This window comes from Eptatretus burgeri, chromosome 1 (assembly GCF_056783735.1).
Source record: "Eptatretus burgeri isolate ZD-2024b chromosome 1, Ebu_testis_v1, whole genome shotgun sequence".
NCBI lineage: Eukaryota > Metazoa > Chordata > Myxini > Myxiniformes > Myxinidae > Eptatretus > Eptatretus burgeri.
The window spans coordinates 25,809,690-25,832,046 of NC_140961.1; the positions used below are offsets into that span (position 1 = coordinate 25,809,690).

The 22,357-nt window shown below is 45.6% G+C and overlaps 1 protein-coding gene across 1 annotated transcript in view; it reads right to left on the reverse strand.

Annotated features, from left to right (window-relative positions):
* LOC147034059 (fibroblast growth factor receptor 2-like) overlaps positions 1–22,357 on the reverse strand; it is a 297,765-nt gene that overhangs the window by 117,744 nt on the left and 157,664 nt on the right. Inside the window, exons 3-4 of the mRNA XM_085875924.1 lie at positions 20,728–20,894; positions 20,018–20,086 (exon numbers count right to left, since the gene is read on the reverse strand). The gene's annotated coding sequence lies outside the window, so the exon portion shown is untranslated. The remainder of the gene's footprint in view (positions 1–20,017; positions 20,087–20,727; positions 20,895–22,357) is intronic.

Below are 22,357 nucleotides of genomic sequence, written 5' to 3' on the forward strand. Positions count from 1 at the left end.
TCAGGCTAGACTGGGCCGCAGTTAACCTTGTGCAACCCGTGCCGAGCCAGTGGGAGGATCAGTTGGAGGATATTCTTCAAAGACATCAAGGGTTGTTTAGCGACGACCTTGGGAAACTCAAGGGCATGGAGGTGAAACTCTTCTTGAAGGAGGGGGTGGTTCCTCGGTTTTGTAAACCGCGTCCGGTGCCGTATGCCCTGCGGGACAAGGTCAAGGGTGAACTGGATAGGCTGGAGGCCTGTGGAGTGATCGAACGGGTGTCGTGCTCAGATTGGGCCACCCCGGTTTTCACGGTGCTGAAACGGAATGGAGACGTCCGATTGTGCGGGGACTTCAAATCCACGGTTAACCCGGGGCTCAGCGTGGAGCAATATCCACTGCCGTCAATCGATGAGATATATGCGCGATTGGCGGGGAGTCAATACTTCACGAAGCTAGACCTGCGTGATGCATACTTTCACCTGCCGATTGATCCCGGGAGTAGCGAGCTTTTAACAATCAACACGTGTCAAGGACTCTATCGATATACCCGACTCTGTTTTGGGATTGCTTCGGCCCCAGCTTTGTGGCAGAAAGCTATGGATCAGGTTTGCATTGGCCTGCCCGCTCAGACCTACCTGGACGATGTGCTCATTGCGGGGAAAACGGCGGACGAGCATCTTGCGAACATTGCCCGAGTGCTGACAAAGCTAGAAGCGTGCGGCCTGCGCTTAAACAGGAACAAGTGCGCGTTCTTCAAGCAGCGCTTGGAATACCTTGGGCACATCATCACGCCGGAGGGGCTGTTGAAAGGTCCTCGGAAGGTGGAGGCGATTCAGCGCATGCCACCGCCTCGCGACAAGACGCAGCTGCGCTCGTTCATTGGCATGGCCCAGTATTACCAAAGGTTCGTGCGCGGGCTCAGCTCACAACTTGCGCCATTAACGCGGTTGCTCAAGAAGGACGAGCGCTGGGCTTGGGGGCCTGCACACCAGGCGTCGTTTGACCGCGTCAAGCGGCTGCTCACAGAGGATACGGTCCTCGTGCACTACGAGCCTGCGCGTCCGCTCCTATTGGCATGCGACAGCTCTGCATATGGCATCGGGGCAGTGCTCTCCCACAGGATGGACGATGGTTCCGAGCGGCCTGTTTGTTTTGCATCCCGGACCCTGTCCACAGCAGAGCGCGGATATGCCCAGATTGAGCATGAGGCTCTCAGCCTCGTCTGGGGTGTGCGGAGGTTTCATCAATATCTGCTGGGGCGGCATTTCACTTTACAGACTGATCACAAACCGCTTCAATTCATCCTGCGACCCAAACGCAGGGTGCCGGTGGTAGCAGCCGCGCGAATACAGCGGTGGTGTCTGTTTCTGGGTGCTTACGATTATGATATTCAGTTCCGAAGCACCGAGAAGCATGCTAACTGCGACGGGCTCTCACGCTTGCCGTGTGCGGAGGGTCCAGCTGCATCTGAGTTGGGCGACCGGGTCGATGTGTTCGCGCTGGACCAGGTCCAAAGCGGGCCGGTCACGGCCAGGCAGGTCGCGGTGGAATCGGCTCATGATCCGGTGCTTGCCCGTGTCGTCCAGGCAATTTCTACGGGGAATTGGAGCGATCTGCCTTCGACACCGGCATTTCAACCTTTCACGTCACGCGCAGCGGAGCTGTCGTTGGTCCAACGGTGCGTAATGTGGGGAATGAGGACCGTGATTCCACCGAGGTTCAGGCAGCGGTGTTTGGAAGAACTGCATGTCAGTCACCTTGGCATCGTGAAGACCAAGAGTCTTGCTCGTAGCCTGTTGTGGTGGCCGGGGTTGGACAAAGACATTGAGCAGTTGGTTAAGCGTTGCGCCACGTGCCAGACAGATGCTGATAACCCGCGTCGAGCTTCGGGTCTCTGGCCTGTGCCAGACCGAGCTTGGCAGAGGGTCCATGTAGATTTTGCAGGACCGGTTAATGGCAAAATGTTTTTGATTGTGATTGATGCATTCTCTAAATGGCCGGAGGTTGTAGTAATGCAGCATACTTCAGCAAACATTACAGTAGAGAAGCTGCGGACGATCTTTGCTAATAAAGGGTTGCCGGAGATCTTGGTCTCTGATAATGGTCCGCAGTTCATCGCGGGGGTATTTGATGAGTTTATGCGCGAGAATGGTATTCGACATCTAAGGTCCGCACCGTATCATCCTGAGACGAATGGCCAAGCTGAGTCGTTTGTCAAGATGTTGAAGCGGGCTTTGCGCAGGGGGGGTGTTGCACCTGTGCAGGCAGTGGTCGATGTCTTTTTGCTCCATTACAGGAACGCAGTTCATCCTGTCACGGGTGATTCGCCGGCCATTCGTCTCTATGGACGGGCTTTGCGGTCCAGGCTGAATTTGCTGCGACTTGGAGGGTCGGGGAGTGGGGCGATGTCGCGTCCGACGTGGCTGCGCAGCTTCGAGGTGGGGCAGCGGGTAATTGGTGCGCGATTATTTCCACGGTTCCAAATGGGTGCCGGCGGTGGTCTCTGTAGTGCTGGGGCCGGCGAATTGCATGGTGCGGACTGATGGTGGGGATGTGTGGAAGCGGCACGTGGACCAGATGCATGATCGCTGTTCAGCGTCACGCCCCCCCACACCTCCCCGAGCTGAACGATGCGGGACCCCCACCGGCAGTGTCGCCGGCACCTGACGTTGTATCGCCGGGGCTGGCTGGGCCGGCGCCGGGGGGGGGGGGGCTTCGCCTGATGCCGTCCTACCCGGGGACATCGAGCAGGCTGGGCAGTCGGGGATAGCTGGTGTTGCGGAAAGTGCGAGTCCGGCGAGGGTGTCACCTCGACCGGGCCGGGAGGCGTCTGAGCCTGGGCTGTCTGGTGGCGCTGCCCGTCCGAGGCGGGTCAGGGTGCGGCCGCGGTACTTGGAGGATTATGAGTGTTGATGGGTTTCCGATGGTCATGTTGTGATTATCCGTTCGTTATGTGACGGGTCATTTTACGAGGGGAGGAGTGTGCTGTGTCACGTGATTGGGTTTTCGTATATCATGCCTCGCCCGCTAGGGGTGGGAAGAGTGTGCTTCTGGTCGCGCAATAAAGCGGAGTTGATGGTGGCCCGCGTGCTTCTTGCGTCCCACCGCACCTGGTACACTCTAGAAGCAAAAGGTCATTTCCAACGACACAGATTCGAAATAGCCAGGGGTTGTTGTTGTTGTCGTTGTTGTTGTCGTCGTCGTCGTTGTTGTTTTATGTTGTTGTTTACCTCTTCTCTCACGTGCACGCGTTAAGTATGAAGCTCACTGCGTTCACTATTATCATGATTACCTCCACCACTGAAGGTGGATGGGGGTTATGTTTTCACCCCTGTCTATTTGTTACTTACGAAATCTGAAGATTTCCTAAGTATATTGATGACTTCCGTCATCTGTTTGTGTGTTTGTGTGTGTGTTTGTTTATTTGTGTGTGTGTGTGTGTTTGTGTGTGTTTGTAGGCACGATAACTCAAGAACGGAAAAAGCTACCAATGTCAAATTACACCACGTGATTCAGGAGGGAGGGACGGATTTGAATGAAACTTGGGTGGACGTAAGTTGGTTGGGTGACGAGAACAAGCCGAATAAATTTTAGTTCGGGCCCAGATTCAGATCTGGCCTATCGGTGGGACACAAAACGTAAACTGATAAGCCTGGCGCAGTTATGCACTCGACCGAATGGCTGTTCTGGTTTACTTTATTCTCACTGGTATTGATCAATTGTATTAGGCTGCTGTTTCACATTCTTCTTTGCTTTTGTAGAGAAACTTCTTCATTTCAATGATGGACTCTTCGAGCAGAGTTGTGTCGCCTGCATATCTAATATGATAAATCTTTCTCATATCTACTGCAATAAGAATCATTTGGAGATGTATGTTTACAAGCTGCACTAATTCCAATTCAGTTTCTTCGATCTTTGCTGTTTCTCAGCATGATGTACAGCTCCCAAAGGGAAATATCACGTGCTGGTATAGCTTGCAAGACAGAATGCTAGCTGTTGGTTGGCAATCATTGAGACAACTTTCCATATTGGATCCATTCTCATGAGATAGGGAGGAAGTCAATAGACACCCGTGTGTATAATGTCTTTCCTGTGCAAAGATAGACCGCCTGGCATATGCTGTCCAATTAAAATTCAAAACTCAGCAGCTGGCTAGTGGAGTCCACTCTACAGAGACTAGTCTTGAGCTTGATCTATAAAACGCAAAGAATAGCCAAACCTCACTGCTTTGGAACATCTCACACAGAACGTCCAGGCTTGTTATCATCCTGGCCATAATGAGGTGAGATGAGAACTATACAATGGAGAGAGCCATTGATTTCATTTATTTATATTAAATACACTCCCTGTTTGGTGTTTATTTTTTTTCCTGCTTATTTGTTACCACACACACACATTGAGTTGAAAAGTGGGGTTAAGCAATTGGTTCACTTTGTCTGTCTGTACGTCTGTACGTCTGTACGTCTGTCTGTCTGTCTGTCTGTCCGTCTGTCTGTCTACAAACGTCAGTTTATGATCGAGGAACAACTTATTTTCAATTGAATGTTACGTTTTGAAAACGAATCGGAACATGAATCGAAACACAAACTTGCAGTTAAAGTACTTTATATCTGAATTTGGCAAATCTAAATTTGGAATCTCGTCCTCAACTCATCTTTAGATCTGAATTTGGAATCTCATCCTGAACTCATCTTTCGATCTGAATTTGGAATCTCGTCCTGAACTCGTCTTTAGATCTGAATTTGGAATCTCATCCTGAACTCGTCTTTCGATCGGAATTTGGAATCTCGTCCTGAACTCGTCTTTAGATCTGAATTTGGAATCTCGTCCTAAACTCGTCTTTAGATCTGAATTTGGAATCTCGTCCTGAACTCGTCTTTAGATCTGAATTTGGAATCTCGTCCTGAACTCGTCTTGAGATCTGAATTTGGAATCTCGTCCTGAACTCGTCTTTAGATCTAAATTTGGAATCTCGTCCTGAACTCGCATGCACAGAGGATTGAGATAATATTTTCACTCTGTCTGCCTGTCTGGCAGTCAAACAAAATTGAAAATCATTCCAAACAGGAAATTTTAGTGTTTTTAAGGATGTTTCTGTCAGGTCAGGTTCGATCTGTGACCTGCTACAGGTACCATGTAAACCTGTACTAACCTGTTCCATGGTCGGGTTGTCGGCGACTAAACCGTCTCCCCCACCAGGTTTTCTGGTGAGGAGGGTGTTTGGATATGGACACCCAGCAGGATTAAAAACAAAACCTGTCAAAGGGCGGAGGAGCTCCTTGTGAGCCAACGGCCATCCATATCTAGTGCCCAACTGTGTCTGCGGACGTCCTCCTGCAGTTGGGTCACTTCTTATTAGGAGGTTGGTGGCAGGATTTGCACTCCGGCCACCGTAAAACCCTTCATTCCGCAAAACGCAAAAACGCAAAAAAATCTGAAAACCCACTCCGTGGGAGTACCTCCTGTGCAGCTTCCCTTCGCAGGGCAGCTCACCGGATGACGGGATTGGGGCAAAGCCTTCGGGACCCCCAATCTTTGATAGGAGGGAAACCACGGGGTAACATCCCTGGGTCAGATTGCGGGAGAGTGTGTCGGAGTGATGCTGAGGTGTCGTCCACCAGACGGCGGTCTCCTTGGGTTAACCTGAGGCGGTCCCTTCGGGTGGGTGCCTGGAATGTCCTATCCCTAAGAGAGGATGATCACCTGTCTCTGTTATCATCTGAGCTCAAGCGTTTGGACATCGGGATTGCAGCTCTCTCTGAGGTTCGGAGACCGGATTGCGGCGAGATAATGCTGGGTGGTTACACCTACTATTGGTCTGGTCGCTCTGATGGTTACCATACCCAAGGAGTTGCTGTAGCTGTGTCCAATAAGCTGACCCCAATGATAATTGAGGTAACACCGGTCAACGAGCGTATTATGAGATTAAGGATTTGTCACTCCTTAGGTGTCATTTCCCTGGTCTCTGTTTATGCTCCGACTGAGGCAAGTGATCTCACCGTGAAGGATGCATTCTACGCCACACTCGAGTCTGTGGTTGATCAGTGCCCCAGACGAGATACACTTCTAGTCTTGGGGGATTTCAATGCATCGACTGGAACTGATAGGGACGGTTTTGAGGTGTGTGTTGGTCCCCATGGGTCAGGAACTATGAACCAGAATGGCACTAAGTTCCTTGACTTTGCAAGAAGTCATGGACTTAGGGTGGCTGGTTCATGGTTTCAGCGCCCACAAGCTCATCGCTGGACTTGGTATTCCAACGCTGGCGGTGTGGCAAAGGAGATTGACCATGTCCTCATTGACGGTCGTTGGAGGATGATCCAGAACTGCAGGGTCTACCGGAGTGCTCAGTTCCTCAATACTGACCACAGGCTTGTTGTAGCAACTCTAAAGCTGCACCTTAAATCCTGGAGAATGGTACCATCCCAGCCGAGGCTGGATGTTGCCAAGCTCAGGGATGAGAGAGTAGCTGAGGAGTTTGCGAACAGGCTGAGTGGACACTTGGGGGGTCTGGGTACTTTGGGGTGTCCTGAATAGTTGTGGAGCGCCTTCAAGACCACCGTCCTTGATGTTGCCGGTGGATGCCTTGGAGCTCACCGCAGGGCAAAGAAGAATTTTGTCTCTCAAGGGACACTGGATAACATTGACCAGAGTCGCAGGGCCAGGCTGAATGGCAGAGCTGAGCTGTTCAGGGAGCTGAGGCGTAAAACTGTACGTGCACTGAGGGTGGACAAGGAGGCCTATGTGCAAGGAATCTGTGAGGGGGTAGAGCATCACCTGTGGACAAGTGATTCTCGTCCCGCTTACAGGGGAATTCGCGCATTACGTTCATCCAAGCCCATCCCTCGGAGCACTACAGTTCGAGCAGAGAGTGGTAGACTCTTGACAGAGGAGTCTGAAGTGAAGGCCCGCTGGGCCGGTTATTTTGAGCGGTTGTACCAGGCTGATCCCCCAACTGTCGAGTTGGACGTCAAGGGTGTTACAATCCCTGTTGCTGACCCTCGAATCAACTGTGGTCCACCTACGCTTGTGGAAACACGGGCTGCGGTGAACCAGTTGAAACGGGGCAAAGCTCCAGGGATCTGTGGCATCCATGCCGAACTTCTCAAGGCTGGGGGAAATGCTGCACTCGTGTCGTTGCATGCAGTTTTGTGCTCTGCCTGGAACACAGGCATCATCCCAACTGACTGGAAGAGGGGCCTTGTTGTCCCTCTCTGGAAAGGGAAGGGTGATCGCCAAGACTGCAACAACTACCGAGGGGTGACGCTGCTCTCAGTGCCGGGCAAGGTCTTTGCTCGGATAATTCTCGATAGGGTTCGCCACCATCTGCTTGAGCACCAGCGTCCAGAGCAGTCAGGCTTTACACCAAAGAGGTCAACGATTGACCGTATCCTTGCACTTCGTGTCCTCACCGAACGCAGACGAGAGTTTCGGCAGGGGCTGCTTGCAGCCTATGTTGATCTCTGTAAAGCGTTCGATTCAGTGAATCGGGATGTCCTCTGGAGGATTCTTGGTCTTCGTGGGGTGCCACCAAAACTGATCGATCTGATGTCTGAACTCTACTCTGGTACTGAGAGTGCTGTGAAGTGTGGTGGTACCATCTCTGACTTATTTCCAGTTGTTACTGGAGTTCGTCAGGGATGTGTACTTGCCCCCACACTTTTCAGCACTTGTATGGACTGGATTCTAGGGAGGATGTCGGAGAGATCAAGTTGCGGTGCGTCATTTGGGAATGTCAAGATCTCGGACCTTGACTTTGCAGATGATGCAGTCATCTTTGCGGAGACTTTAGACATCCTCTTGGGGGCCCTCGAGGTGCTGAATGAGGAGTCTGAGCCGTTGGGATTACGGGTTTCTTGGGTCAAAACTAAGATCCAGGCTTTCGGTGACATCTTGGATGCTGCTGTCCTGTCTGTGTCTGTTTGTGGTGAGGATGTTGAGGTCGTGGAGAGATTCACTTACCTTGGCAGTGATATTCATGTCTCTGCTGGCTGCGAGTCAGAGGTCAATAGACGTCTGGGTCGGGCCTGGGGAGTCATGGATTCACTGGATCATGGGGTGTGGCGCTGCCGGTACCTGTGCGGGAGGACGAAAGTCCGAGTCTTCAGGTCCTTGGTACTTCCAGTCTTGCTCTATGGGTGCGAGACTTGGACTCTGACCAAGGATCTGAGACGGAGACTTAATTCCTTTGGTACCAGGTCTCTTCGGAGAATCCTTGGCTATCGCTGGTCGGATTTTGTGTCCAACGAGCGGTTGCTGAGAGAGACTTGGATGAGATTTGTTACCTGCATAGTCCGTGAGCGTCAGTTGCGGCTGTATGGACATGTGGCTCGTTTTCCTGACTCTGATCCTGCTCACCAGATTCTCTCAGCGAGGGAGTCTCATGAGTGGAGGAGGCCAGTGGGTCGACCACGTGCCTCATGGTTGCAACAGGTTGACCATCATCTCAAGGAGATGGGGATGGGCCTGGCATCTGCCTGGGGGATGGCCAGACAGAGGCCCCTGGAGTACCGGCGGAAAGTGGACGCAGCGACGTGCTGTTCTGGCACATGCTCCCATACCTGACCTGACCTGATAAAGGACGCAAGCAATAGGCACAAATAAGAATGTAAAGTGTTAAATAAGGTGGTGTAAAAGATGCTGTATCAACAGCAGTAAACTTCCAATGAAAGTTTTCTTTTCTACAACCTTTAAAATCTTCATTTTATTTCAAATGAATTATATACTTGAACACTGTAGAACACAAATTGCCATCTTGGTACTTTCGAAAACCTTCCGTTTAGCAGTACTTGGACAAAATATACGGCATTTTACGTCATCTCGACCAATCAAATTCGCCACTCGCAGACCCCACCCGTGTCACTTTTTCTCTCAAGACTGTGTGGGGTAAGGTGTTCTCTGAATTCTCTAGTTTATACTTTCCTGGTTGTGATTTTTAATTATTCTACATCGACATTGTGACTGCCGTAAGGCAAGGCATTTGTGGTGGTGCATTTTTACTTGTTTTTCTCTATTTTTTTGATATTAATTGAACTGTTTGCAAAACAAACAAATCTTTTGCAGAAATTAATTTCACCACATGATAAAATCAAGGTGATTTAAACACTCCTGTCAGTTATTGAAATATTATTTGTGAAAAAATTGTATGTTTGAAAAATATTTGGTGATAAAGACTTGATGCGGTTGCCTTCATCTGGAATGAAGCAAAACAAGGAAGTTGAGAAGTTTGGAAGAGGGGGTCCAAGGGAAGCGAGAAGGGCGAGGTTAGGTGATGAAATAACGGGGGGAAAGAGAACAGGGTGGTGGAGTGGAAGGGGTGGGAGTACTTTCAGCTGAGGCCCGGGCCCGGAAATATATATATAATGCCTAGAGAAAGTCTACACCTCCTTTCAAATTTTTCACCTTTTGTTGCCTTATAGCCTGGAATGAAATCAGACTTTTTCCACCTTATTCACACATCGTAAAACATAATTTCCAAATTTAACCCACAAAAACAAATTCAACAAATTTTGGAAAATTAATTTAAACACACAACTCGAATATCTTGGTTGGATAAGTGTCCACATCCCAAGCCCACCACCCTAACCATTAAGCCAACACCAGGCATATTCCGACCTTGTTTGGTTGTTTTTTTTTGAGATGTCATGCCTCTATGTTTTTACATTTTTATAATGTTTTTTTCTTCTTGTTTCTGCAATTTTTTAAAGCAATAAAATGCTTAATGTTTTCTATATTTTGTACTTTTGGTGTGGATTAAATACACCTATGTTATTAAATTTGGCTTATGGTACTGTTGCGGACCCGGGGTCGGGGCGAGAAGACCACGGTGGTGGAGGGGGGGGGGGGAAGCTACATTGGGTTCCCACCAGACTCTCCGGAATCACAGGCCGTCACACACGGATAAATCCGTGACGTGGATTGACGTAACGTCGATAATCGACCGTGAACACCAATAACTCAACCGCGTGACTTAGGGTCCTCCGTATATTGGAAACCGATTACCTGAAGTGGTCACATGATCTAATTACCAGGGGACACGCCCTCGGAATGCCTTGTTCAAACTGGATCACCTTACCATATCAGATGCAGCTTAGTGTAACTGCCAAGGACGTACCGGCTTGGAAACAGATCGTTGGGGGATAACGTCCTGGCTAAGCTAGGATATGGACCATGCTGGACCAATGAAGGAAAAGACAAAAAGGAGCTGGGAACATTTCTAGACAAAGCATTTATTCACAATCAGGTGAGGAAAGGAATGTGGCACAGTGAATGGGGTTATTACTTTGTACAGCAGGGATAGTAAGGAATTTGCAGGGTGCGACAAAAGACAAGCAATTTACAAAAGCAGACATAGAGCAGGCTTATCCCGTAATATCTTCTACAGTCTTAACTTATGCATTGACAAGGGGGCATCACGTACACACACAAACCCGATGAAGATTAGTTAGCCAGAAGGAAGGACAGCAGATGTGGACTAATGGCCTCTTAATACCTGGCGCGGCCGGCCGACTGCTCAACCCAGTATGCTTTGGGGGGACGCTCCGCTTGAACGATCCCACCTTAAGAGTCGGCGCATTATCTCCTGCTTAATCACTTCGCCGGGGCTCGTAAAATGTGTGCTCTGCGCTGGTCCAGAAGAACGTCTGTCGCACACCAACCCCGAGTGTAGATGCAGTGACAGGCAGACAATGAGGTGCAGTGAAAAGAGGGAGCAGAGAGGCAAAGGAGTGGGCGAGGCAGGCGGACAAGTGGGTGAGGCAGGCAGGTGAGGAAGTGCGGGGGGGGGAGAGGGAGAGGGAGAGAGAGAGAGAGAGAGAGAGAGAGAGAGAGAGAGAGAGAGAGAGAGAGAGAGAGAGAGAGAGAGAGAGAGAGAGAGAGAGAGAGAGAGAGAGAGAGAGAGAGAGAGAGAGAGAGAGAGAGAGAGAGAGAGAGAGAGAGAGAGAGAGAGAGAGAGAGAGAGAGAGAGAGAGAGAGAGAGAGAGAGAGAGAGGGAGAGAGGGAGAGAGGGAGAGAGGGAGAGAGGGAGAGAGGGAGAGAGGGAGAGAGGGAGAGAGGGAGAGAGGGAGAGAGGGAGAGAGGGAGAGAGGGAGAGAGGGAGAGAGGGAGAGAGGGACAGAGGGAGAGAGGGAGAGAGGGAGAGAGGGAGAGAGGGAGAGAGAGAGAGAGGGAGAGGGAGAGGGAGAGGGAGAGGGAGAGCGAGAGAGGACAGCTTCACAATTCGCCTTTTATAAGCCCCGGGGGAAGGGTGGGGTGATGACACGAAGCGACGCGCTGTCACCCGAATTGTGCTCCCTCATTGGGTCCCGGCTCCACCCTGCAAGGCTCCTGGGGCCAGAAGTGGTCCCATTCGCATATCCGGAGTGACAGACCCAGAGCCTCGCACCACCCTAACCCCTCCCCCCCATGCGACCCCCTGCCCCCCCCCATCCTGCCCTGTTCTGGTGCCTGGATGAGGGTCACGTCGTTCCCAAACGCCCATTCGGGGCATCCCCGGCGAGACGAGGCCGGCGCTGCCAACATGCCTGGCTCGTCCCCGTGCCATGCGGCCTGAGCAGCCTGGGCCGTGCAGCACGCCTCTGCTTGGTGGCAAACCGTATCAATGCGGAGGTGCAGAGAGGCACGTGATGATTTTTCCCTTGTGCGGGAAATGTTGGTGGTCGAGGTGATGAGCTTTTGGAGAGCGAAAGTTGAGCAAGGTGAGACGTCGTTGTAAATTGGTGCTTGAAAATTGTAAACTTGAATGAAAGGGCATGCCATGCGCGCACTTGTTCATGTGGTATTTTCTCATTGGGCTGTGTGGGTGTGTGTTATCGTGTATGTGTGCTTGCTTCGATTTGTATCATGGATAAAAGGAAAGGGTTGGATGTAAATCAGGATTGAAAAGAAGATGGAGATATAATTATTAGACCTAGCTATTAGACCCACACAACACACTTCGTCCCGTTAACCCATTAGACAGGGGAAGGTCTGACTGCATGAAGATGAACAAAATAACTGCGTGGGGATCACTGTATGTTGGGTGCCTTAGAGGCATATGGTTTTGCAGAACCGCAACAGTACATTCTTCCACTCCCTCCCCCACAATCCAGGCATGCTTTGGTTGATTCCACATTTACGTTCAATTTCTTTTCCTACTAAAACGATTAATGTTTTATATATTTTTGAATTTTGGGGTGCGTGCACTAGCCCTCAGACAACGTAACTTCCTCACATTGGAATCACTATCATATCTTCAGCAGTTATTGAGGTAGGTTGGGCTACAGTTTTACATTGTTTTGAGAGGGAAAGAAGCAGAAGAAGAATCAGGAGTAGTACAAATTGGCGTTTTAGCCATCTCTTGATGTAAAACTTTAGCGATGTATTCTGGTATCTTTTTAACTCTTCGTAGTTCAGAAAACACTCAAAAATAAAAGTTATTGCTTTTAAATGCTTATGACTTCACTCTACGGTAGTTTATAAATGCATTATTGTAAACACATTTGAATGGGCGGCCATTTTTTCCCCCTATAATCCTTCAATATGGAGCACCACTGTACTCCATAATATACATATATACTGTATATATATATATATATATATATATATATATATATATATATATATATATGTATGTGTATATATATATATATGTATGTGTATATATATATATATGTATGTGTATATATATATATATATGTATGTGTATATATATATATATATGTATGTGTATATATATATGTGTATGTGTATATATATATATATATATATATATATATATATATATATATATATATATATATATATGTATATGTGTATATATATATGTATATATATATATATATATATATATATATATATATATATATATATATATATATATATATATATATATATATACACACCATTGATGATATTGTTACAGGGGAGACAGATTCAACACATAAGGGTTCCCAAGTGAAGTTATAGCTGCAGCAATTTTGTTGAGCTAAATTACCCCTCCCCCTCGTATTAGTGGAAGGAAAAGATGCGTTGTCATTGTAGTGAGAATTATCCCTGTTGTTCTCTTCCGCATTATCCAACTCCATTCTCATACCTCATTCTTAAACAGGTAGTCTCAAACCTTTATTCTCAAACTCCATTCTCAAGCACTTTTAAACACTTTACAGACTCAAACCTTGCACAACATTCACTTCACAACCCACACCACGACACTTGATCCAATATAATAGATCTGTTTCAGTAGTGACATAATCCCTTTCAGCAGCACTTCAATCGCAGCATGTGCAGGCATGGTTTGGCGCTGACATGAACATCAGACGCACTGTACGGCCTTTCCGCTCACCATGTCCTTTCCACGCTACCAAGCTACCAGCAGCCCTGCCCACCACGTTCCTGCAGCCAATTGCATTGACTGGATCATGTGCATGAGATATGACAGGAACGTGGGTGATAAGATGGCTGGCAAAGCAGTTTGGAGTGAGTTTTGTTAGTGTGAGGGCTCAGTTCCGAAGTTCTCCGAGAGAGTTCAGTTCTGAGAGTTCTGAGTGTCAGTTCAGTTCTGGAGAGTTCAGTGGAGAAGTACAGCAAAAGCAGTCTCAGAGTTGGTTGGTCGGTCGAGTGGAGGTGGTGATTGAGTGGAGAGTCTGAGGTTGGCCATGCCAAGTGCTGAGCGCAGAGGATGAAGCGGAATGGGCGTGGAGATGCAGGCTTCCAGGCGTAGTTACCACCTCCTCACTGACAATACCTCCAATGCTGACTTCGTTAAAACCAACCACAAACTCTTGAGCATCATGAGACTCAACAGTGATTCTCCTCAGATCTAACTTCTCTCCCTACATGCCAACGTCAGAGATTAGCCAACGTCCCACTTAGGGTATCGCTCAGCCATTGTTGATTGACAGCAGGGGGCATTGGGAAGCCGAGTCCTTATCCGGGGTGATTAATTTGATGGGAACGTAAAGTGGGATTTGGACACTGGACCCAACCTAAATTAAGCGTTTCAGACTGCAGGTACCACGGAGTTATCTGCGGCTCATCGGCTTCAGGGTCACTTGCTGGGAAGTGGGTCCGAGAAACTCCCCTCACGACCTCCACCCATCAAACTTGTAACAATATTCACAATTTTGAAAAAAGTAGGTCGTGGGCTGCATCCATCCATCCATCCATCGGGACCATACTCTGTGCAGAGCATTGGTGCTCGCTTCGCAGTCTCCTTGGCTGTTGGGCAGAATCCTGGACGGGTCGCCACTCCAACACAGGACACCAGCAAGGCACTCACTCCAACACAGGACACCAGCAAGGCACTCACTCCAACACAGGCACTCATTTTGCCGACCTCAGAAGGATGACAGGCACTCAATCCCACCTGGTATTAATTCAACAGCTGAGTGATATTTGAACTCAGGATCTGAGGATCCCAAGCCCACCACCTAAACCATTAAGCCAACACCAGGCATGTGGGCTGCATGAGGAAACAAATAGACACCCCCGCCCCCATCCTCATTATTCAACTTCTTTGGTATATGTGCGTTCCTCCCGGTTTATTGAATGAAAGAATGATGTTTACAAGGAAATATTTTGGGTCTTACAACTCCGTCATTTTTAGCCTTCACTTTTTTGGAGTATGTGCATTTAACTTCCTCAACTATTCATTGACATGACTATTCCTTTTGATTTGATTGTAAATATTGAAAATTGAATGTAAATATTGAAATGAAATTTGATTTGATTGTAAATATTGAATAAGATTGATTGAAATAGTCATTTGACATGACTATTCCTTCACATGTTACATATAATTGCAAAGCGTATACCTTTATATTTTTAATCAAACCAAAAACATGCAAGTGCATGAATTAATTATTCAGGTATATGAGCACTGCTGCACATTTCGATAACTCCACAATCATCTCAAAATACCCCGATAGTTAGCAGCCACATGGGATGAATCAGTGTCCTTCGGCCAAATAACTCCTCATGCGTGGATTTAATTATACGTGTTCTTTTTGGTCAACTGATGAAAAACAATGCGAACGTTGCATGCCTTATGTTGCGAGGTCCTCGTTTGCTCATTGTTGACATGCACCCATGTCCTGCTTGTGTACATTAAGATGTTTGGGCCAAATCCCTCTTCTGCATTCAGTTTTCAAGTATACGTCTTAAGCTGATGCGTATCATTGAAAAGGGTATATATTTAGCTTTCAAATGACACCCAACATTTTTAAATATGAAAAATTTTACGCTTATCAGAAATTTTAAACAAATTCCAGTACAGTTGAGAAATTTCGAAATGTGGAAAACCTGACCAATAATTTATATATTTTTCTTACTTCACTTTTTTGAACATCTGTCACTTTAAATAAATAATTAATATAGTTGGATACTAACTTATCGTGCATCATTTCATCTAAACGTTCTTTCCTCAGTCAAGTATGTTCGGAATCGGCTGCTGGAACTGCTCAAGAAGATTGGTTACGTTAGTTAGTTAGTTGGATTTCCATGTTACGTTTTTTTTCTTTAAAAAAAAACACAATTTCTTGGTGCACAATGTTTCGGCTGGTGAATTAGCTAGAACAGAACATAACTGTCCCTCAAATACAATTATTTTTCTTCCTCTGTATAATACGATAAAGGAAACCCCTTTTGCTCCATGGATAATACTTTCCTGATTCCACTGTTCTCTTTTATTGTCTCCCTCGCAACTATCGGGGATGACCCTTCATGGGGTTTTCCCCAAAGCAGGTTGGGGGACAAATCTCCTGGGATTCGTTAGGGCAGCACGCACACGGTCAGAGCACCATTTGGTCCCCATGGACCATCCCACTCCCTCTTGTCTTGGTCTCTATCTCTATCTCTATCTCTATCTCTATCTCTCTATCTCTATCTCTATCTCTATCTCTCTCTCTCTCTCTCTCTCTCTCTCTCTCTCTCTCTCTCTCTCTCTCTCTCTCTCTCTCTCTCTCTCTCTCTCTCTCTCTCTCTCTCTCTCTCTCTCTCTCTCTCTCTCTCTCTCTCTCTCTCTCTCTCTCTCTCTCTCTCTCTCTCTCTCTCTCTCTCTCTCTCTCTCTCTCTCTCTCTCTCTCTCTCTCTCTCTCTCTCTCTCTCTCTCTCTCTCTCTCTCTCTCTCTCTCTCTCTCTCTCTCTCTCTCTCTCTCTCTCTCTCTCTCTCTCTCTCTTGGTTGCTCCTGGGAGATTGATCGGCTGTCTCAGTGCCGCAACCCTGTTTGAGAGAACTGCCTGGAACTATACAGCTACAAAAACAACAACTATCTTCCTATTTTTTTCCTCACCCAATGTTCACCTCTTTCTTTCTCATTTTTCCAACCTGCTTTCATCCCTTTCCCTTGATCCCTTTCATGAAATTTCTTTGAAAAAAAAAAACAAGAAGCTTTTACATCCATCCCTTTCTTGATTCATATCTTACAATTTCTCCTCTTCCACTCTTTCATAGATGTAATTGAGGTCCTACACACTTCTCTAATGAGTTGTGGTGAATCGTTTTCTGTTTACTCATCCCTCATTCTTCTTATCCTCCAACTTATTCCCATTCTTCCACCATTCTTGTTCCTGTTTCACCTCCTCCCTTCTTGGCTACTATGTAAGCACATTTCCAACCATCAATCAGACGCAGTGTAGCATTCCTGAAAACAATAAATAACAACTTTTTAAAACACTGATGATGTGCGCACTCTGCAAAATGAGCGGTTGTTTTATTTCACGGGCCACATCAACTCCCTCTTCACAAAGTAAAAATAACTGAACCATAATTAACTTTTGTTGTGAGATGGATGTTTTCAGCAGATCACATGACAGAATAGCTGGAATTATATCTGGTGTCAAAACCATCTTGGATCTAAATTATGCTTTCAACTTCCAGTCAAAGGCCTGTATTTCCACTTTCTTGGTGTTGGATTTGCCCAGGTTTATCTCCTTCACAAAATAAATCTTCCTTGGACATGATCATCGACTTAGGTTTCACTACAGTCCACTAAATAACACATAAGGATTGCAACTTTCCTTCAATTATATTGACAAAAGGCCCACTAGCCTGAGAAATCAGAGGTTACAACTTACACCAGTTTTAGATTACACCAGATTCATCATATCATTGGTCCTTGTAGATTTTGAGATCTCATCTTCTGACACTGACACTGCAAAAAGCTGCTGCTGCTGCTACTACTAAACGATATTCACATATACCAACAATGCCACCGTCTTCAACCAATTTTCTTTCTGATGAAAAACCCGCTCTTACACTTCTGGCTTCACTTCTCTCAAAAACTTTTAATCATTGGGCATCCGGAAAAGAAACAACGTAAGTCATGAGATCTCCTTGTTAGGGTATCCAGTCAAATGGACTGGGTAACCTATTGTTTTTCTTCTGTTTATTTATTATTTTTCTTTTTCCGCCGGCAATTTGCGGCCTTTTTCGCTTTAAAAACCATTTTCTCAGGAACGTCTAAGTCCGATCGACACGAAATTTTCACCATAGTATGTATCTTTTTTGATAGCATACTTAGTTGATAATTATGACGTCATAGATCACATGGTACGGGTGCCATCTTGAAAAAAACCGATAAACTTTGGACCTCTGTATCTCTGAAAACGTGCAATGGAAATTTTTTTCACTTCATACATTTTACTAAGCTCCCTATGGGGAACACGGGTGATTTTTCGTGACGTCATCGGTGAGGCGCTATGCCGGTGAAATTTTGTCAAGTAGAGCGCTGCATGGGAAAAATCTGAAAATTCTTTAGCGTCATCTACACATCGATTCACCGTAGAAAAATTTTTATTGTGACGTCATCGGTGACGTGGTTCGGCAGCCATCAATTGTTTTGAAATCTTTTTTTTTTAATCTTCTTCTCCAGAACGGCTGGACAGATTGAGGCGAACCTTCACACATACATTCTCCATGACATCCTTTTACAAGTTTGTTAATTTCTTATTGATAGGTCACATGGTTTTTGGCGGCTATCTTGAATTTACCCTAAAACCTTCAAAGATCCTCTTCTCCAGAACGGCTGGTCAGATCAAGGGAAAACTTCACAAGTCTACTCTGCACGCTTAGGGGATATAAGTTTGTTAATGAATAATTGATAGGTCACATGGTTTGGCAGCCATGTTGGATTTAAGAAAAATATTAAATAATGTTTACTCTGGAACTGCTTAAATTTTTTTACAATATGAATAGCGAAGCGAAGTTTTCGAAGCAAAAATTTGCAACTGCCATCTTCCATCAGGTCTACATACATGGTAACAAATTATGACATCAGAAGTCACATGGTTTGGTGGCCATCTTGGATAGAAAAACACACCTTATCCGATTTACACGAAACTTCACACACTTGTTCCAGTCCAGATAGGAAGCAGAATGTAAATTTATGATGTCATAGGTCACATGGTTCTTCAGCCATCTTGGATTGAAAATTAATGGATTTTAAAAATCTTCTCCAGAACGGCTGGACAGATTGATGAAAAGTTTCACATACACTTTCCCCAAGACATCCTTTCACAAGTTTGTTAATTTCTAATTGATAGGTCACATGGTTTGGTGGCCATATTGAATTTACCCTCAAACCTTCAAACATCTTCTTCTCCAGAATGGCTGGTCAGATCAAGGGGAAACTTTACAAACGTATTGCACACGCTTAGTGAATATAAGTTTGTTAATTTCGAATTGATATGTCACATGGTTTGGCAGCCATGTTGGATTAAAGAAAATATTAAATAATGTTTTCTCTGGAACCCCAGAACCTATCAAAGCGAAACTTGGCAACTGTAATCTACCGCCATGCCAGCATATACGGTAAAAATTATGATGTCACAAGTCACATGGTTTGGCGGCCGTCTTGGATAGAAAACCGCACCTTTTCCGATTAACACGAAACTTCACACACGTGTTCCACTACACGATTGGAAGCAGAATATAAATTTGTGATGTCATAGGTCACATGGTTCGTCAGCCATCTTGGATTGAAAATTAATAAATTTTGAAAATCCTCTTCTCCAGAACGGTTGGACAGATTGAGGCAAAAATTCACACACACTTTCCCCAAGACATCCTTTCACAAGTTTGTTAATTTCTAATTGATAGGTCACATGGTTTGGCGGCCATATTGAATTTACCCTAAAACCGCCAAACATCTTCTCCAGAACGGCTGGACAGATCAAGGGGAAACTTCAGAAACATATTGCCCAGAAGCAGTGAATATAAGTTTGTTAATTTCTAATTGATAGGTCACATGGTTTGGCAGCCATGTTGGATTGAAGGATAAATATTAATTAATGTTTACTCTGGAACCACTGCTTCTATATATGCCAAACTTCACATTTGTAATCTAGTCGACATGGGAAACCGGTTTAAAATATCAACTTGATCAGCCATGCAGTTTGGCAGCCATAATTATTTAATTATTTGAATCTGAGAGCTTTTAGATTTGTTTTTTTCCAGAAGGCTCACTTGGCTGCACCTGCATGCGTTTGAGGGTACAGGAATAGCAATTCAATTGATACCAACAATGTCCCCAGGAAAAAGGGCTAACTGCATCCATAATAACTAGATTGAACACTTTGTGCTATCCAGTTCGTCACTCGTATGTCCCACGCTGTCTCGAAGCAGCAGGCCTGTATTTGTATCACTATTAAATAATGTTTTCTCTGGAACCACTTATCCTATCAAAGCGAAACTTTGCAACTATCATCTGCAGTAAGTCTCATGTTGTATCAAATGCAGACGTCTGGGTACCCAGTCATCACTGCCAGCAGTTATAAAGTTGCAGTTGTAGTTAACTTTATTTTTACATGTGGAAAAATGGCAGTATATAAAACCAGGAAGGCAAAAATTGAGAGAAATGTAGTGGAACACAGTTCTGTAGGCCTGAAGGCCTTAATACGCTCACACATTGTTGCAGAGTATAAGGCAGCAGAATATTGTAACTGTTAAAAAGCTTAAAGAAACCTGGACCATAAATGATGCCCTTTGTAGTATTTCCCCACAAGATACTTGGCTCATATTTGTATAAATGTGTTATTTTGTTTTTTGGTGATCTTTTACCTCTCCTGTCTTGGTAGTTCTTTCTCTTTTAAAATGCTCCATATTGCCCACCACAACCCTGGACAAGGACTAGAAGAGATGAGGAAAGTGAGTGACATTAAATAGAATTGTGGCAATTCTAACAAAAGCACTACTACTACTGTTACTACTACTACTACTACTTTTTTTAACAGCCCCGATTATTTACACCTTATTTTGGTGTTGGCCAGGGAAAGTTATTGTCCCAACTCTTTCACGAACCAGCTGGCAAGCCTGACGTTCGACTGAAGGTTATTTGGGCAGGAATGAGTACTTTGTTAAGGACATGGCAATAACTTGCTTAACTCTACCCAAAAGACACCATGGATAATTATTTAACTTCCACCAAATAATAAGAGCAGAAAGGACACCCAGCTTAACGTCCATCCAAGGGACTCCAAGTGACAGCACAATTAGTAATGTAACATTCTACCTGCAAAGCACCAATCTGACAGTTTATAGTCAGGCTGACAATGAAAATCCAGGCTAGACAACTCAATGGTAAGTGTGCTATCTCAACACCCTTGTCTTGGACAAAATCTGCTAAAACAGCACAATTGGATATCCTGCTCCACAGCACCAACGAAAGGACATATTCATATTGCATCAGTTGCTAATTGATTTGTAAAACGAAAAGGTGAAATAAATTTGTACTCAGGTAAGTATTCGTTAAATAAAAAAGAATAACTAACTGGTGAAGTCTCAGGGTTGATGTGCGTCGGTGGACAGGTAGAACGCCTGATGAAATCAACAGGAGGTTCAATAAGGTATGCCAACTGCCATGGGAAGCAAGTAGAAGTTGAGGTTCCTCTGTTGCTCCGACAAAGGGTTAAGGTCCAAACGTCTGTTTCTTGTTTCCCTGGGTAGATAGTATATCTCAACCAACATCATGTTGATTTCATTCATGATTAGTTAAATAAGTGTTTCATCCATATCATTACATATCAAGTAAACTCATTAACTCTGCCACCGAAGGTGGGCAGGGGTTAAGTTTTCACCCCTGTGGTTGGTCAGTGAATAAGATATCTCAAAATGTGTGTGGATGGATTCGGATGAAATTTGGTGGAGAGGTCGGGTGTGTGACAAGGATGAAATGATTCGATTTTGACAAACATCCAAATCTGGATGTGGATACTAGAATTTTAAAAGTGATCCTTCACCATTTGGGAGATGGAACCAAAAACGATATATAGCACGATATCTCAAAAAGTTATGTATGGATTCGGACGAAACTTGGTGGATGAGTGGGTTCCATCCATCCCTCCATTGGGACCATACTCTGTGTAGAGCATTGCTGCTGCCTAAGCAGTCTCCTTGGCTATTGGGTACAATCCTGGACAGGTCGTCACTCCAACAGAGTATACCAGCATGCTGGCACTCTTTTTTGCCGACCTCGAAAAGATGACAGGCAGAGTCAACCCCACCTGGTATTAATTCAACAGCTGAGTGGGATTTGTACTCAGGATCCTAGGATCCCAAGCCCATGAGTGGGTTTGGTGACAAGAACGAGCCAATTCGATTATGGTTCAGGTATGGATCCAGATCCAGACTATCAGCGGGATATACAACGTAAACTGTTCAGCCTGGCGGAGATATGTGCTCTATACTGAGTGCCATTCTCTTTCATACGTAGAATTGGGTGTTCATCATGCCTTATTTTCTCTACACTTCATAATAAATTAGTGCCAAACAGAGTACATGGCAAAAGCAGATCATGTCTTGGTATCAGAGGAATGTTTATGAGGAAGATTAATTATTATTATTTTTGTTATTTAAAGCATATTTCTTGCAGAGGAAAACGCATCAATTCACATAAGGATACACTAATTGCTCTCATCCCCAATGTTCCTGAGCCTCCACCCCCACCCCACTCCCAAAAATCCACTCTTCATGCTCATTATTCCCACCAGAAAATTCACAAACGATGGCTTGGCCAGCTCCAAGCCAGACTTTGATTGCAGCCTGTCTCTTCTGCCACCCATTATCAATACAGCTCAACAAAGCTGCCAGACTGGCAGGAAGAAACAGCCTCTATCAGGCCTGGATGCTTGTATACATAGCTGCCAAAATTGAAAGAACACAGATATTGCTATAATCTTCGTGCTGAACCAGGTTTTTCCAGTGACGCCAACACAAGTTGGGTTTTGCAAATGGTATAACGGTGAAACCTATTGGGAGGTACATGTAATATGAAATCGCTTTTGCCACTTACATGCCATTTGGGCACACTTTGAAGATTCAAATTAGCTTTAGAAAATTAACGTGCTCATATGCACACACTACAAGACATGCATAATTATTGATTTACAGAAGTGACATCGT